We start from the raw sequence: 11,612 nt of genomic DNA, 5'->3' as shown, positions 1-11,612 counted from the left end.
CGACCTGTTTCCAGTAAATAACTTGACAGTTGCGGAAGCATCACTGTTATTCCACACACACACACACACACACACACACACACACACACAAAACAAAGGTTAAAGAAAAAAGGTCAAAGTAGCAAAACCCTCTAGTTTTAGTTTTGTGTGATGTATGTATTGCTTAAAATATTTAAATGATCTTTTTTTTTTTTTTTTTTTTTTTTTTTAAATAATAAGTTTAATCTGTTATGGAGATTTTAACTAAATATATGCATGAATAAATGAATGAATATCTTGTTCTCTTCTGATGGGTTCATCTTCATAATTCTGAGCTCATCGTGTTCTGTGCATAGCTGTAGCCTCAGAGGAATTGAAGAATTTGTAGCAGTGTAAATGCTGCATCCTCTGAGCCTAATGCAGAAATCTTCAAGTCAGCAATTAACTTTCAAGCTACACCATAAAATTTCTGAGGTGTTCATTAGGTATGAAACCAGTTACCTGAATATAAACATGTAAGTACAACATTGAATGACAGTTTGAAACAAATATTGTACATCGGTTGGATCTAAAGCTTTATTAACTTGGGAGATTCTCTAAATGAATGAACAGCTGCAATTTACAACTTTAAAGCAAAAAGTGAGAACAGCATTTGTCCTGGAGAAAAAGCTACAGGTCAGTTGATTAAACTGTGGTACTAGGCTCCCATAATCAGCATGAACTGATTAAATGCATCTTATCGGTGATTTTATGAGTGTTTGGGAATTTTTCTAGAAGGATGACACATTTGTATTCCAAAATATTACTTTTTTATTTGCTGTTTTGATAAAGATGGGTGGTAGCATTTGTCACAGACATGATTCAGTCTCCCAAATACTTTCTGAGCTGAGATCTGGGGACTATGAAACTTTCATAATCATGGGAAAATTCAGTGACTCGGTTGGATAAAGGTAATACCATCCTAGAAGAGACAGGACCCAAAAAAATAAATAAATAAATTTAAAAAAAAATAAATAAATTAAAAAAAAAAAAAAAAAAAAAAAAAAAAAAATATATATATATATATATATATATATATATATATATATATATATATATATATATATATATATATATATATATATATATAACAAAAAGCACATGGACAAGTCACAGAATATCCCAGAACTAAAAAAACTTCGGGGTTTTTGTCTCTAAATACACCTTTGGCTGCCGAAATAGTCAAAAGTCTTTGACTTCTTAAAAGGCTAAAATTAATAAATGATCAGTAAAGAGGCTGCAGATCTCTAAAATACCCGAAAGCAACACCTTTTTGTAGGGTCAAATAAATGTTGTTTAGCTTATATGAAATAAATAATGTGATTTAAGTGGGGGGGAAAAACCAAACGTATCTAATAAAGAGGATTATGCTACAGGTAAGAACCAACTATTTTCTTAAAAAGTCGTATTCTATATCATGCAAAAATACTAATGAGAGAAGCCGCAATGAAGGTACAACTTTCTTGTGTTGTTACTTAGAGATAATTCTCCTTCGGAAGTGTTTTGTACCGTATGGATGTGATCTCTGACATTTCCACCTGTTTCAGTGTGCGCTTCTGCAGGATGTGTCGCAGCTGCGTCCTACGCGCATAACTTTTGTATTTCAGATGAGATGCAAAGTCACTTCCTACAGGCGCGTCAACGCACGGGTGTCCGCGCAATTTCAAGCTGCTGAAAAGTTTCGGCTAATGAAACCAGAAGAAACCTGCAATCACGAGCTCTATCGTTGATTAAAAAACTGAAGCCTGCTTGGTGACCAAGACACTTTAAGAGTTCTCTAAAGGCTGCAGATGAAGTTTGCGATACGTCGGTTCTTCGACAGGAAACGAGAGACAGCGCGCTGCTGACAGAACTGAAACCCGCAGCTTCTGTGCAGGTAAAGCTCCCTTTCGTTAAGATTGTTAGTTATTTTGTAAGAAAACACAGGAAAAAGATAGTTTAATATTGATAATTTACTATTTGGTTGAATACATGTTTTATGGGTTCCATTCGTAGCCAGCATTGAAGCTATTATCAGGCTTGTCACAATAAACTGAAGCCTTCTTAAGTAGTCATTATGATAAAGATAACGTGTGTCATAATAAGCTAAGCCAATAACCATATTCTGGACGCTGTCTGTATCCTAACATTGTATTTCTCTATGTAATGTGTATATAATGGCTTTATGTATTAAGCCTACTGTAGGTTACAACATGCCTCCTCACTCATATATGCAATTATTGTCTAACCTGTTTGTTCTGTTTAGACGCTTGTTTTAAATTTCAAATATGGATATTTGATCACATCAGGATTTTCCACCATCTGTTAAGTTTAGTCATTACAATTTGTACACTTTTTAAAAATAATATATTTTTTTAAATTGTTCAAGGAAGACCCAAAGCAACATTTCATCTCACTCTTTTTCCTTTTGCCTTGGAAGCTTTGATGTCACCATGCTCTCTGGCTGTCCATAAACAAATACAATGGAGACTTCATCATCCACAGTGAGGCGGCGAGCCTGGATCAACAGTAGCCGACAATGGTCAACTGTGGAAGAGCCTGCAGGGTTGTTGTGCAACCCCCCATGTGCTTCCATAGCTGACGATGATGTCTTTTCTGATGGTAAGACAAAAAAAAAACTCAGATCATTCTTCTACCATGCATTTGGTTGAAGATGCAAACTCCTAGAAAAAAATAGTTATTTAATGACGATTACTCAAATGTTCTATTTCCATAGGATGTTTCATGGGAAAAATTGAGAGTTGGCTTCTTCGCTGTGGGTGAGTCAACTTGTTTTTGTTCTAAGATGATATTTTCTGAGCGTTGCCTCTAACAGGTGCTGAAAAACAAGGTGTAAACTGGAAAGTAGTTGAGAAACAACAAGCAGAGTGGAAACAGTGGAAACTCTGAAGTTGACTTACAGGAAAATGATACTACAGGGTAGCCACAGAATTGTTTTCTCACCATAAAACCCTAAGATGATGCAAACTTATTGTTCCACTGGAAAAAGAAAAAAAAAAAGCTCAGTCTTTAAAACTCTGACAATTACACACTAAACTGACTTGACTTGATTTGGCAACATTACAGGGGATCTATCAGTGATGACAGCTGTCTTGTTCTAGAAGTTTCAGGAAATAAATGCAAACACTACAATAAAATAGACAACTTTAGCTTTTACATACTTTCAAAATGTGATTGTGTCTTAGTGTAAGGCAAATATACATAATTATTAGGAAATAGCAGTACTGTGCTTTCCTCTGTGAAACTGATTGGAGAAATGAAGAAGAATAGTTTATGCTTTATGTGTCAGTCATTATTAGGAAAGCTGCATTTGCAGCAGTCAGTAGTACATTCTGTGTATCTGCATCTACATACTCAGAGAGAGAGAGAGAGAGAGAGAGAGAGAGAGAGAGAGAGAGAGCAGTAAAAGCGATAGATTGCGCTTATTCCCAGAACTTGAAATGGAAATGACCAGGCTAGTTATAGATGTTGACTTGAATGTTAATGTTTCAACAAGAGGAAGTTGACAGATGTTAACAGCCTGTTGAAAGCTGATTAAATGGTAAATCTAACAAGCTTGTAATTTAATTAGCCTGCTATCATTCTTCAGATGAAACCAGCCATGCAAACACAGACAGAACTTTGATAAAAGCATGCAAATTGTACTATTTCTGTATAAAAAAATGTGATATGTCTAACAGGTCAGATGCAAGCTCAAAGAACAACAGGCAGCTCAGTTTAGGTAAGTAATGATCTGAAACAAACTTTGTCATGAATTATATGTAATATTGTAACTATGTGCTGAAATAATTATAATGCATTAATATACTGTTGCAGGAAGTAAATAACAAGGATTTTAAGCTTGTTGACTTTTCCTTTGTTAAAGCCACTAAAATTCTTTAAGTAAAACTGCATCAGTACAATTTAGAAATTGTGACATTACAGAGTTTTTAGAACATTGAAAGTCTAAGGCTGTTGTTATTTTAGTTCATGAACAGTAACATTTTGCTATTGTATCGGGCTGAGGTTGAGCTGGTTTTCCTTTTAGCTGAGTTCTCAAACCTCAAATGTTATATCATGTCTAACAAGCTAATAACCACAGTGCAATGAAAAGTATTGTTTGTTTTTTTTAAAAATTGTAGTGAAATAGTAGTAACTGCAAATACTCCAGTAAAATCAAGTATACTTGATTTAGTTTTTATCAGCATTATTAAGTAATGTACTGGATTTATATTTAACATGGAAAATTAATATGTTGTGTTAATAATAGGCTTAATAACTAATTAAATCTCTGATTATGCCTTTCTTCAGAATCTGTTCTGCAAACTAACACTTTTATTGATGACTTGAGTCTTGGAACTGATGGTGAGTTCTCACGCACATATACAAGCACACAAATGCCAACTTTTTCTGGCTTTAATCCAGCATAGACGTGATACATTCCACAGCTCCTCACCCAATCCTTGATCATGACCGTTAAATGCCTCAACCTCACTACTCCAAACTTAAACATAAGCTAAATAAATATCCTTTGAGTCAAGTCTTAAACCTAAAAATACAGTTTGTACCCATGGAGACAAAGCTGCTATTCATAATTTCACATAAAGTGTTTTTCATTTGGTGTGCAGACAGAATTTTGTGCCCATTGTAGGAGAAACAAAAATGCATAATGACACATTTAAAACACAAGACATGAAGTATTTTTAAAAGAAAATTGTATATTTATTGTTTGTTCTCTGCTCATGTCTTAGCATGCATAATGTTGCATATAGTCACCCTCTTAAAATAATAGCCAAAGTGTTTTTAGAAAGTCTTTCTAAAAATGGTTTTAGGCATTTATTTTCAAGGTTTTCTAAAAACACAATTTTTTAATGTCAACCAGATATATACAAGAAACCAATCTTTTGTGTTTGTAGAAAATAAAAAAGGGACTTAGGCCATTATTTTAAGAGGGTGATGATATGTAACATGATATTTAAAACTCAGCAGTCGCTCTTGGATATGTTAACAGATTTTCCATTTAATCATTTTTGTCATAGTCTATTTGAACTAGTTAAGGTGAAATATTGAATCTGAAGGATTTAGTCAGGGTGAAAACACATTTATCTATGTAAATAAGGATAATGTTAAACAAAATGTGAGTGTTAAGTGTCTTTTTTCCAACAGCAAAGTGATTCTGATTTTTGTGAGAATTTGTACAAGATGGGTGCTGAATCATAAACATAATGCCTGGATAGCAATTCACTAGCCCACTCTATTATAAACAAATCAGAGACTACCAACTAATTCATTTGTGAGTGTTTAAATATTGCACTGAATTAGAATTAGATTTATTTGAACATGTTTCTTTCACTTCCTGCATGGGCTGTAGGTTTGTCTGACTCTATTGCATTTATTTGTCTTTTCTTGTGGATGTCAGATACAGACCATCTAAAACTAACAATAAACACAGCAAGATGAATTGGGTTGTTTTAGATTTGGTAAGGTGTTAACCCCTGGTAGTCTACTAAAATGAAAAGGTTGGCTAAAATAGAAGAGATTTGTGTTATGTGATGGGAAAATACCTGAAACATTACCCTCTCTGTATCAGTTTATCTTTTATCATCATACCGTGTGAATTCAAGTTGGAGTGACTTCCTGATACAAGTGTTTCAGTTCCCAAGAACATAACAGGACACAAAATGATTGGGATATCGGCATACATTCAAAATACACTTAATGCATTTTCAATTTTCAGAAATAAACAGAGATAAGCAGATACTTGGACACAAGGGAACATGCTTTTCTTCAGTTATAAACTCTTAATTTTTGTTTCAGCCTCTGTGTTAAATGGTGGTGAAATTACACCTGAAGCTGGGTGAGTAGAAGCTAAAATTAATTTGTATCACCAAAAAAATTAAAAAACATGCAGCAATAAACAGAAGGAGTGTTTTACTCTTAAATTCTAAAAAGTCACATGCAAAAGAAATACAGGTATGGCCATTATGGGGATAATGGCCTATTCATTTCTCTAGTGTATTAATAAAAATGAGACATTTTACTGTACAACTTTTATTAAATCTACAGAAACTTGAACTACTCTACCACATATAAAATATGTGTTTATTTGCATTTTAAAGCTGGTTTTACTGCAATAAGTCACAGATTAAAAAAAATGCTTATTTTATTGTAATCCAGGTAATTTAGCATTTCTGTTTGAACTGTTTGTGTCTAAGAGATGAAACCTTGTGAATAAGTTAAAAGAGACTTAAATAAAATGCTTTCTGTTTTGGTTTTTGTTTTCTTTCTCTACGCTAACCATGAAGTCTGGCATGTTGTTCTTCCATAAAGGAACCACGCCGCAGGTTGGTTGTTGATTTCATCCTTTATGTCAACTGAAGTATTCAAAGAGTTTCCTCACTGTCTAGTTGAAAGGTTATAGGCATTAGAACTTTATAAAAACTTTTTTTTTGAACATTTAGCACACCCCGTCAGGGATTATGTCTACCCTCAGTGAACTTGGGCCACAGCATGGCCTCCAGCTGCCTATCCTCCTCCACCTGGAAGTCTAGGTCAAGGTAGGATTTTATATGTGTTAAACTATAAATCTAAAGTTAAAAACGCTTGTGACCTGGCTCTTTGCTTCTGAATTATCACACTGATGAGTTACATCTTACCCAATCCTTTATCTACACAAGCATGAGTATTTTCTGGCTTGTTTTTTCAGGATTAAACAGTAACATAATATTTCTATTCTTTTAACCAGGTTTCCATCTGTATTCATAGGTTTTATTTAGGATTTCTGGTTAAAGCTTTTACAGTTTTGTACAACATTTTATCTCCTCTTTCAGCGTGCCAGAGGTCCTGCAGCTGTATTCAGAGGATGCAGAGGAAACCCTGTATGAGCTCGGTTTTGGCTGCGAAGAGCCACAGGTCACTGTGCGCATTCCTCCTCGCTTTTTCACCTTTCCTTCTCAGGCTCAAGGCATCAACTTTCGCCTGTTTTTGGACTCACAGATACGGCGCATACACGAGGAAGACCCCAGTCTCTCTCTTGCTAGTAAGACTAAAGGATTATTACACTTTTTTTTTTTTTTTTTTTGCAACATCTATATTTCTGTGTAATCGTGGACAGATGGTGCAGTAAATCAGTCAAGCAGAAGCGTTTATGACTTTGTAAAATAATGGAAAAAAGTATAAATCCTGAATCAACTTTGAAAGTAAAAGTGAAAAAGTACAGGCTCGGAAAAGGACTTTTAGTGTAAAAAATAGTAAAAAAAAAAAAAAATCTTTTCAAGGACGGTTCCATTCCCTGTTTCAATGAAAAGTTAACTGATCTTCAGATTACCATATCATTGAAGAATGTCAAACTTTTCTGACTTCAACTGTAATAAAGGATAATGAAATGATTAGATGTATCTTAATCTTTCTTCTTTTTTCTTCTTTTTATAGGTCGATTCAGACAAGTGCAAGTGCTAACAGCTATGGCCAATGCTTTCTATTCCCTGTACTCCCACGTGTCGCGCACTCCTCTACAGAAACTGGCCACTCCGGAGTTTAACTTCTCTTCTCCTTTGGAAAAGATTGAACGCTTTAGGACCAGTGTTCGCAGTGAGCCCCGCTCTCCAGTAGAGAGACTGAAGGACACCGTTAACAAGATGTGTCTCTACACTGGCTCTCCACGAGGATCAGACTCCACCTCTCCACAACCCTCACCCAGGAAGAGGTCCAGTCTTCCTGAAGTTGTGGACATTGTACTGAAAGTCAAAAGTGGTCCTGCCAAAAGGCTGGAATTGGGAGAGCATAACAGCAGTGATTCATCTATGGATCTTATGCTGATCTCATGTGGTCAGGAAAAGGAACAAATACAGCAGTCGGTGGTGGATGCAGAAATTCTTCAGGATGGAAATAAAATCAGCCCCAAAATGCAGGACAACAAAGAAGAAGATAGTGCTGATAATGGTGAAAACATTTGTAGACAAACAGATCTTGACTGTGCAAGTAACAGTGCAAGCACATCATTGGCGTCATCATTATCAGCAGAAACTGTGATAGAAACAGAACATCCGTTGTCTTCATGTCAACCAGAGCTGGACTCATGCTTGACTCAAAGTGACTCAAGGACAGCTGAGTGTAATATTGTTCCCACAGTTTCATATGACCTAATCTGCCCACAGATAGTTGAGAGCGTGCATCTGGCACCTTTCTGTTGTCAGAGCCCACACAGTGCACCACACAAGCCCTGTATACAAGGCATCATTTCCAAACCCAAAGATGAATCACTTCCAGATGATGCCCCTTCAGGATATTTTCTTCAGGAGGATGGATCCAGATCACTCTCTGCCCTGGAGGCCAATGGCAGCTATGGTCATTATTATATTACTGTGACTGGTTTGGAAGGGGAGGATGTGTCTTTGTGTTCCATGAACACAGCAGATCCCAGTCATGGTTCACCTGTCACATGCACGAAGACTTCTAAGTCATTTACAGGAGAGGAGAAAAAGTATTTGAATCCAATCACACATCCAGGCCTGGGCCACTTCTCTAGTAACCGTCAGCAAGTTAACTCATTTGAGCTGGAGGAGGTACAGTAGTCTCACAATACTATTCTGCATATGTTTAAAATCTAAACATGGATAATACTGAGAAAAATACTTTACATACAGTTTGGTGATTAAAAAATGTATTTATATCACTAAACTGAAATATATATATTTTTGTAGCTTAACCCATGGTGCAGTGTCACTTCAGTGGACACACATTTGACAGCTGTTTTCTTTTGGCGTATCCATGGGTTGGGATTGTATATTTATAAATGTGCCACTTCAGTGGACATTAATAAGTACTCATACTTTACATCACATCTGACTTTAGAATGAAAAAAGTATATATATATATATATATATATACACACACACAGTTGTGCTAATATGTATTCATCCCCTTTCATTAAAGAAAATGCTGAATTTACAACAGTCACTCAACTAACTGGAGACTTAAAAGAAAGAACAATAACTAAAAATGAGCAAAAATATAATTCATTAATATAAGACACTGTTTTTTCATTTAACTGAGTTGAAGAAAGAAAAAAGAACAAACAAACAAATTTGTCCTGGACAAATTGGAGCACTTTTCTGTTGAACAGTGGGACAAAATACCTATCAACAGGTACAGAAGTCTGACAGAGAGGAACAGAAAACACCTAACTGTAGCGGAAACATTAAAGGATTGTTCAACAAAATATTAGTTTATGAGTGATGTAATAAATCATCTTATTTGTTTGCTTTTTTTAAAAAAATATTTCTATTGAACCAGAATTAGAAAATAATGTCATGATCTTCATAAAATTTTTATTTATTACTTTATTCAATTTCAGCTTATTTCACAGGCAGCTGTGTTTTTCCTTCTTTAATGAAAGGGTATGAATAAATATGAGCATATATATATATATATATATATATATATATATATATATATATATATATATATATATATATATATATATATATATATATATATTGTCGTGTATCCTGTTGTTTCAGTGCTAGCACAGCACAGCACCTGTTATAATGCAATTCTTATCTCTTTTTTATATCATATTTTTTATAATACTACTTATGTGTAGTATTTCTAGCAAAGAAATTTTGATTGGTCATTGCAGACTGTGGCCCTGTAGCGATCAAACAAATTCTCTCCACAAAATGTACCAACACATATGAATATAATTTACTCATTCTAACAATAAGTAAACAAATGACAGCAATGGAAGGAAGTTTAAAGCGCTTGCAAACCAAAGAACCAGAGTAACACATTATCATGCAATTACATCAGTTTAACTAAGTCGAACTACCCATTAATACTTTATGTTTCAGCTGCTGAAAAAAACAAAACCCATTTGAGAGGTTTAACTTTCATCTTATGTTGTAAATGACTAAATCCATCTTCATGGCAATTCATATTTAAAAAAAATATTATTGTATGTCTGGATAATATTTATGTGATGTGTATCCAGATTTAAAAAGATAACCCCATTCTAGGTTAAAATGAGTTAAAAAAATTAAAACTCTTGTGAAACAGTGAAAACTAAAGCTGAATGCTTTAAAATTCAAATAATCTTCATTACTTGCTGGCATTTTTGGGTTCATTTTTAACATTTTATATTGTGTTAATTCCACTTCATACAGAAAACACGTTTTTATAAAACAGCAAAATCTAACTTTCAAGCTGTGTTGTGAAATGCAATGATGGTGAGATGCAGTTAATATCTTGATACTGACAAGACAAAAAAACATTATTGAAGCTCTGTCTCAGTAAGTAGGTTTGAATTTTTGCGTGAGCAAATAAAAGTATACAAGATAGTCTTGATGATGAAATAATGTTCAGCTCTAAGTGTTTAATATTCATTATATATTTTTTGTTAATCCATGAAGATGTTCAAGTGTACAGGATGTAAAATATACTTCAAATTTCCTGCCTCCACAGGTACATAGTGCAGGAGAAGAAGACTTTGGACAACCAGAAGCTGCAGGAAAATCCACCTTACAACTGTCCACAAAACACCAGTACAAAGGTAATGGATATTAATATTCTATTAAAATGATGTGATAGGATGCTGACTTGGATGAATACATTTTACAAAAAGATAACTCTACTTTAGGTTGGGGGGGACTTTGAGTGGTAATTAAACTGCTGACTATCTGTGATCACCACAGTTAACTGTTATAATAGATGTGTGAAGAAAAGTGTGTTTCCAGTCAAAAGTGCAGAAGCCACCCATGCATTAGCTGAGTGTGTGACTTTACATTCTCAACTTCTTTTTTCTTACATAAAGTTCTGTCTCACTGAACAAGTTACAGAACTGATGTAAAAAAAAAAAAAGATATACTGTATGTAGGAGCGTCATAAGGGTGCTTTCTAACACACACGCATGTATACGGGCTGTTGCGAAGGTGTGTTTATCCCTGTGCTGATTCAGAGCAGCATGCAGCTGCATTTATCATATAGCTTGCAACATATGGAGAATAGCTGTCTTCGTTTATCTGTTTGTGTAGGTGAAGTGATCCGCGGTGACAGCATACAGTCTGACAGCAGCGGCTATGCGGATGAAGAAGTCAGCCCCTCAGCGGACAGAAACAGTAGATGATGGGATGGCTTTCAGACCAACGTCTGTGTGTGTTCACCTTGTGAACCTTTTCCTGCTCTAAAGACTTGCATTTGGACATTTACTGGTTTGGAAAGTGAAACTAAACATGGACTCGAGTGATTAGATTCCTTCAGACATGAAGTTTCAGAAGCTGTAATTTAATAAAGCATTTTAGCTTCCAGGGAAAGTGCCCTTATTGAATGGTAAACAATAATAATAATAATTATTATTAATTCATTTAATAATACCTTTTTATGGAAGTGTGGACAAATAAAGAAAATGCTACTTTTTAAAAAAAATGACAACAGTAAAACTTATAAAAATGTTTTATTGAAAATTGAATCTCATACTTAACTGACTTCTTTATTCAAAGTTTTAAACAGGCAACACAAGAGATCTGTCAAATTTTATGTCATTTACATCAACAGTGGCAGCACCCAAAGTTAAAAAAAGACACTTCCTCATTTCATTAGAAGAAAAAACAAAACAAAAC

The sequence above is a fragment of the Telmatherina bonti genome (genome assembly GCF_933228915.1).
Source record: "Telmatherina bonti genome assembly, chromosome: 6".
In the NCBI taxonomy this organism is placed as follows: Eukaryota; Metazoa; Chordata; class Actinopteri; order Atheriniformes; family Telmatherinidae; genus Telmatherina; species Telmatherina bonti.
The sequence above is the reverse complement of the archived record's forward strand: the minus strand, read 5'-3'. Positions refer to the sequence as shown.